The following is a 7,205-nucleotide window of genomic DNA, read 5'->3' as shown; positions in this document are numbered from 1 at the left end:
AAAGTGTGGCACACAGGAAACAGCAGGAAGGAGTTAAGTGGGAAATAGCATATATTTATTTCATTTACCTATCCTTAGGCTTGTTTGCAGTGGGGGATAGGGATTAATGGCCTTCTGAATTGTTCTAGCTATACTTAAACTGCCTCTCCAAAGCCAGAGGGGAAGGCCGCACCCTGCAGGCATTTCTGCAGGTGACTAAAGAAGCGGAAATTCTCATTTCAGGGGGATTTCCACAGCCACAGTAAAGGCTCTGCTCCCAGCACTTCACAGCTCTCCTCTCTCTGCTGTTGGAAGACAGATCAGAACCTGGTTAAAATAACGCAGATATTGTAGAGCAGCCTTTGCCATCCTGGTTCCCTCCATATTTTCCTGGATTATAGGGGCTCATATTAGGATGGAGAAGTTTCTAAGGCCCCCATCTGCACATTTAAGCAGTTTTTAAAAAATATTTATTTTTTATTAATTCCATATTAATAGTAAGGAACAATCCCCTCTTCATCTTGCAGAGAAAGGGAGTCTTAAGTAAAATTAAGAAAAAACATTAATTTGTCCATACAACTCCACAGGAAGTATCAGAATTTTAGTCTCTGATGTATCATGCCAGTTTAAAAGAGATTTGGCTATTCTAACAAATACAGTTTGTAGTTACATCCCTATGGATGTATATACCCTTTGCCCTCGCTTCCCGGTGGGTCTTTACTATGTTTTGACATAGGTTAATGCCTACTTATTAATGTTGATTGTCAGTTTTGATGTGACCCCCCTCCATGTGTGAGGCCTGGGGCCAATTCCCCCCAACATCTGCCTCTGTTCTCCTATTTTTTATTTTTTATTTTATTATTATTATTATTATTATTATTATTATTATTATTATTATTATATCCTACTTTTTTTCTCCAAGGAGCTGAAAGTGGCATAACCTCCTCATTTAATTCCTGCAACAACCCTATGAGTTGGTTGGGCTGAGAGGCAGTGACTGGACAGAGGTCACCCAATGAGCTTCATGGCTGAGTTTTCTCTTCACCTCCCCTTTCTCTTAATCTCCATCTTTTCCCTTCTCTTAAAAAGGTATTGCTGGCATGTCACTTCTAGAGTAGACTACAGTTCAGTTGTAGGTCACAACACACCCACTGAAGATCAGTGATAAGCCATGCCTTTTACTGGCCCAGCTTCCCTGGGTATGCAGGTGCGTCATCAAGGCAGGACTTTGGGGCAAAACGAGTATCAGGGTCCCTCCCCCATGCATCACGGAGGGCTTGTCACATTTTGAAGCAGGTTTGAGTTTATTAAATTTGTATATAGCTTCTCACTACAAAAAGTCCCAAAGTGATTTACAACCAGAGCAATAACAGAACAATAAAAACACACACACCCCAGCGAGTGTTAAAAACATGAGGTCAGGATATGAGACTATAAAAGGGTTCACCCACACCATAACCACCCCAGCCAACCTCAGATGAACATGAAAACAATCATTGGCGCTACCCAGATTCTGCAAGATCATCCAAATTAAGTCGGGGATTGACTGCACCACTCTTAGTACCAGCATACTGTTCTTGGAAAGATTTGAGATAAGGTTTCGATGAACAGCTCTGGCTAAGCCTTACGTTCACATTCTCATTTCATCAGATGCTGCCCCAACTTTCTCCAAAGTTATCACTTCACTCTTCATTTATTTTATATCTCTTCCAACTTCAACGATGCCTAGCATATGTAACATTTTTAGCCCACATTTTCACCCAGAAGTCCAGAACAACCCTGGGAGGCAGATTGGAGAACAGTGATCGGTCTAAAAGCGTTTTGGGCCACAGTCTCTCCCAATGAAATCCTTGGAGCCCTACTTCTGAGTAGACATGCTTAGGATTGCACCGCCAGTGGGCTTTCTGACTTAAACATTGCAATCCTATACGTGTCTTGCTCAGAAGCAAGCCCCACCGAGTTCAATGGGAATTACTCCCGAGTAAGTGTGTGCCAGATTGCCGCTTGGATTTGAACCCAAGTCTCTTTAGCCTCAGTCCAACACCAGCTAAAGTTCACCTTCCGCAAATTATTTCGCAAAACTCTCCACAGAACATTTCCGCGTGGAAGCTCCACCGAAGTCATCTTTTCAGGTCAAGATTTTAAGAGCCTGGGGTGGAAGGGAACTTTTCCATTCAAACGGGAAACGATTAAAAAAAATACATGTCTCTCTATGTCTTCCCCTTTAATCCACACCAGAGACATGTGAAGAGGCAGATAACATGTTAGGGGTTTCTCTTATCTCTCCTCCATTCCAGCCTTGCTTTTCCTGGGCTCACCTTCTTGAAGATGGAGTCCATGTGATTCATCTTCCAACGAGATCCTCTCTCAGCCTGCTAATCCCTCAAGAAATCCGTGCAAAGGAAGTATATCAGGTGTGGAGCGATGGGAGGAATACAGGGCGAGGAACAGACAAGTGGAGCAGAGGAGCAGTGCGTCCTTCTGAGCACCTAATGTGCAGCCAGACCTTCAGGTGTCACTATTTTAAAAAACCTGCCGGGGTTATTAGCATTCTGAAACTCACAATTAATTTTAATGACACCCTTGGTTCCCAACAGGGCCAACCTCACAGGATGAAGAGGCGTCTCTTTCTCAAGTTGCCACGGTGCATTTTTGAGGGTGTGCCACACGAGATTCCATAGCCCAAGCATGTGCCGTGACTCCAGAGGCGAGGTCCATGGAAAAGCTTTATCACACAGCACATGGAGGAGGAATCAAGCTATCAAGGAGCTTAGCACCCGGCCATGTGGCCCTTGGCTCATCTCGAGAGCAGGGTGGAGATGGGTAAGTTGTAGTAGCTAATATTATTATTATTCATAGTGGTAGTAATAGTTTTCATTTATGAATCACTCCCGCGGGGAAACCCCGAAGTGAATTGCAGCTAAATAAAAACATATATAAAACAGTTACATATATGAAAACTGTTTTTAAAAATTACAAATATAAAACATTCTTTAAAATATACATAGGCAGGTTTTTTTTTTAAATGGTGTGTACATTAAACCAGGGATAGCACCTAAAGCCAAAATTGTGTATACCGGTAGTTAAAACACAACAGGTGCAACGGTGGGAGGGATTACCAAAGCCTTTCCCCCCAGACTCCTGTCCTCTTTCCACCCCCTTTTTAATTTTTTAAAATTTTGTCGCCAAGCGCGTAAAGCTGAATGTGCACAATTTAAATGCACGTAGATTGCGGGCTTACTGTGTGTGGAGAAAGCATATTTATATCTATATATCTATACACACACACACACACACATACTCCAGCCCTCCAGAAGTTTGGGACTACAATTCCCATCTTCCCTGACCACTGGTCCTGTTAGCTAAGGATGATGGGAATTGTAGTCCCAAACATCTGGAGGGCCGGAGTTTGCCTATGCCTGAACTAGGATAAAGATCACTTAAGAAGGCTTGTTAAAAGTGGAAGGTCTTTAGTTGCTCCTTAAAGAGGCAGCAGAGGAGGAACTTATCTGATACACAATGGGAGGGAGAGTTCCAAAGAGAAGGTGCTACTACGCTAAAGGCCTGATCATGACATCATGCAGAGCAGGCTTCCTGGTAGGAAGAGGTCTGTAGCATGCCCTCTCTTGCAGAGTCCTGGTTGGCAATCTAAGGGATGGAACAATCCTTGGAGTCTCCTGGTCCCAAGCTGTATAGGGCTTTGTTCACCAGGACCAGCACCTTGAACCTTGTGGCTGTAGCTAATTGGCAGCCACTTGGCACCCTTTTAGAAGTACAAGCACTGTATCATTGGCACCACTGCCACACAGGGATGGCGACCCTTGATTGGTCTGAGAGCTGCACTCGCCCTTGACCAGCCCTCCTGGGTCCACAAGCTGCAGTGGACGTGGCCAATGGCCTTCATAGATACAGGGCCGTCTTAAGCATATCCGGCACCGTGGTTCAAAGATCCCTCCGGCGCCCCCCCTCCCCGTTTCCCAGAGTTGCTCTCCTTCCTTGGAGGCTTGGGAAGGAAGCTGCATGCCCACCAGCCATATAGTTGGCGGGGTGCAGCTTCCATCCTAAGCCTCTGCAGGGATCACTCTCTTCCCGCGGAGGCCTGAGAGGCAAGTTGCATGCCCGCCAGCCATATGGTTGACAGGGCACAGCTGACGGGCGTGCAGGGAAAAGGGAGGCCACTGGCAAAGCCACAGAGCTCCCCCACTCGCTGGGGCGCTCCTGAGAGGATAGCACCCTGGCGCAACGTGCCAGTAAGCCCAATAGGAAAGGTGGCTCTGCATACATCCACATGCCATGCATAGGACATCCACACGCAACACACACAAGCCTTTTGCCCGCTCCCCGCTCATCCTCTACCAGGGAAGTGCCATAGCTCAGGTGGTAGAGTATTTGCATGCAGAAGGTCTCTGGCTCAATTCCCATCATCTCCAGGTAGGGTTGGTTAGAGCTTCCCACCCCCCACCCCCGAAATCCCAGAGTCTTTGCCAGTCAGTGCAAGCAATGCTGAGCTGGATAGAGCAATGGTCTTACTTGGTAAAAGGCAGCTTCTTATGTTTCTCTTCCAAACAGATGAGCAGGGAGGGGGCAATTTGCATCTCAGTGTGATGGAAGGATTTAAACCATGAGGATGAAATTAACTCCACCTCTGTTTCTTTTGCTCTAGTACTTAATTGCCACCAGAAAATATGGGCTGCAGGGCTGAGGGAGGGCACTGGAGAACACATGGCGGGCCAGATCAGAGGAGCGGTTCTCTGTTCTAGAGCATCTGTGACCTTTGTCTGGAATCTCTCGGGTTTTTTCACTTCAGGGTGGGATTTTGAGATGGACTCACATCATCATAGAATCACAGAATTGTAGAGTTGGAAAGGGACCACAAGGATCCTCTAGCCCAACTCCCTGGAATGCAGGAATCTTTTGCCCAACGTGGGGCTCGAACCCACGACCCTGAGATTAAGAGTCTCATGCTCTACTGACTGAGCTATTCCAGGTTTGCCAATGCATATAAAGTACCATATTTTTCCATGTATAAGACTAGGTTTTTCCCCTTAAAAAATAATGTCAAAATTAGGGGGCGTCTTATACACAGATACATTTCCCCCCATTTTCTTAAATCTGAGTCCCCCCCAAAATAGGGGACGTCTTATACATGGGGGCGTCTTATAGATGGAAAAATACGGTATTACCTAAAAGACAGATGCTTCAGCATTAGACACACACACACACACACACACACACACGGTATACAGTTAAAAGTGTGGGAGACATTGGTTTTAATTCCTGTGTGATAATCAGGTGACGCATCTGTCACTTGATTGCTTAGCTAAATACCAGCGGCTGGACTCTGTGGGTGGGGTTGAATTACCCTCCATAAGGACAAGCTCCGAGCTGACGGCTAATCCTGCAAAAGGAACGGCTCTGGGGTAACCCTGCAAACTGTTACAAGTGGTGGTGGGGGGGAATAGTTGGTAGAATACGAGTTGTGTAATTGCACTTCATTGCACTTCCTTAACACCCTGGGATAGATTTGAAAGAAAATCAGACTACAAATACAAGGAATAAATAAATAAGTGGAATATCTCGTGCCTTTGTGTTTCACTGGAAGGTTTGGGAGCACACGGGCTGTGCAGCATTTGACTATTCATGGCCTGTTTACAACAGGGGTGGGTACCTCAGGCCTTGGGGACACCTGGTCTCTGTATCTGGCCCTTGGCCTTCTCTCCAGACCATGCCTCCTCCTCTCCCCTGGCCACACTGCAGCCTATGGACTATGGCGGAGATGGCGAAACTGAGAGCAAAAATAAGAGACCCCAAAGAAGAAACGCTTGCAGAAGAATGGAGACCCTTTTTGGATTATCTGAGAAAATATTACAGTCAAATAGAAATCGCAGGCAGGACTTGAAATATAAGCAAAGGAATGAGAACAAGGAATGTAATGTAGGATATATGTTTTAGAGAAATATTACATTTATGGCATTCCTCAAATGGTTCTGCCTGGGCGGACTGTGTCTTTGGTCTTACAATGCCTCTTGCTTGCCTGAATGGAAGATAAGGTGTGAGTGTGTGAAAAACTAGCCTTCTGAACAAATGTGAAATTTATTTATTTCTGCTTAGCCCACTTTTGTCTCTGGCTCTGCCCAACACTGGCATGTTGCCCAGGAGGCAATGTGGCCCCCAGTCTGAAAAAGATCCCACCCACCCCCCTGCCCTCAAATTATGTGATTTATCTTGACAAAGCAATGCCAAAACTCTCTGTAACTCCCATCCCAACCTCTAACTGGTTTGTAGATGTCAGGGAACTGCCATCGGCACAGAGGCAAGAAATAGAAAGGCAGTTGTGTTACAGGGAGCCTCCGAAAATCTTGCGAAGCAGTTCCTCTTCTGGGGAGGAGGAAAGCCCCACCTCCAGTGGGGAAGAGGTGCAAGGACCAGAGGATGCTAGTGAGAGCCTAAACGCCGCTCCTGAGCAAGCCGGAGAGGAGGGAAGCACGCCCTTGCCATCGCCCATCCTGCGCAGTAGTCTGCGGCACAGAGAGGGGCAGAGACGGTTGGAGGTAACAAAACGTTTATGCTGGGGGAGGTACAAAAAAAGACCACTCCCGGATTCTGCTAGCAATTGAGCCAGACATGAGCTTTGGGGCTCTTCACTGTAAAGCGGTTGCACCAAAATAAAGCCTGTAAAACACAGGTAGGAGTCCTGCCTGGTTACTCTCGAGCAACCGCAACAGCACCCGACAGTAGATGTAAGGGGTGAATCAAATATTGAAATGAGCTGAGAATCAGTAACCCCACTGGTGTGATCATGGGTTCCTTAATCATCAGGGCTGCAACCGTGTTATCTCAGATGGGTGGGGTTCGCTGTTCCATAGAGACACACTGCAGCCAGCAATTGACCCAAGACAGCAAATGGGTGTGGATGAAGCATGTCAGAATTAGCTGAGCAGCCAAAAAAATTGATCTCGCAGCCTCTCTATCTTGACTCCTTAGAAGGGGCCACAAGTGGTGCAGCGTTTTCATCAAGGAACATCAGGGGCAACAAGGAAGAGCCAAAATAGTTTTCAGCTGATGTGCTTTCAGAACATAATGAAAGCTCTGCTGGATCAAAGGTCCATCTAGTCTGGCGTTCTGTTCCCACAGTGGCCAGACAAGTGCCTAAGGGGAGCCCACAAAAGCACAACGCATCGTTCGAGTTGTATTATGCTTCATTACGGTAACTCTGAAAATGGTTT

Source organism: Podarcis liolepis, assembly GCF_965112155.1.
Source record: "Podarcis liolepis genome assembly, chromosome: 12".
NCBI classification, from domain to species: Eukaryota; Metazoa; Chordata; class Lepidosauria; order Squamata; family Lacertidae; genus Podarcis; species Podarcis liolepis.
Note: the sequence above shows the minus strand (reverse complement) of the source record.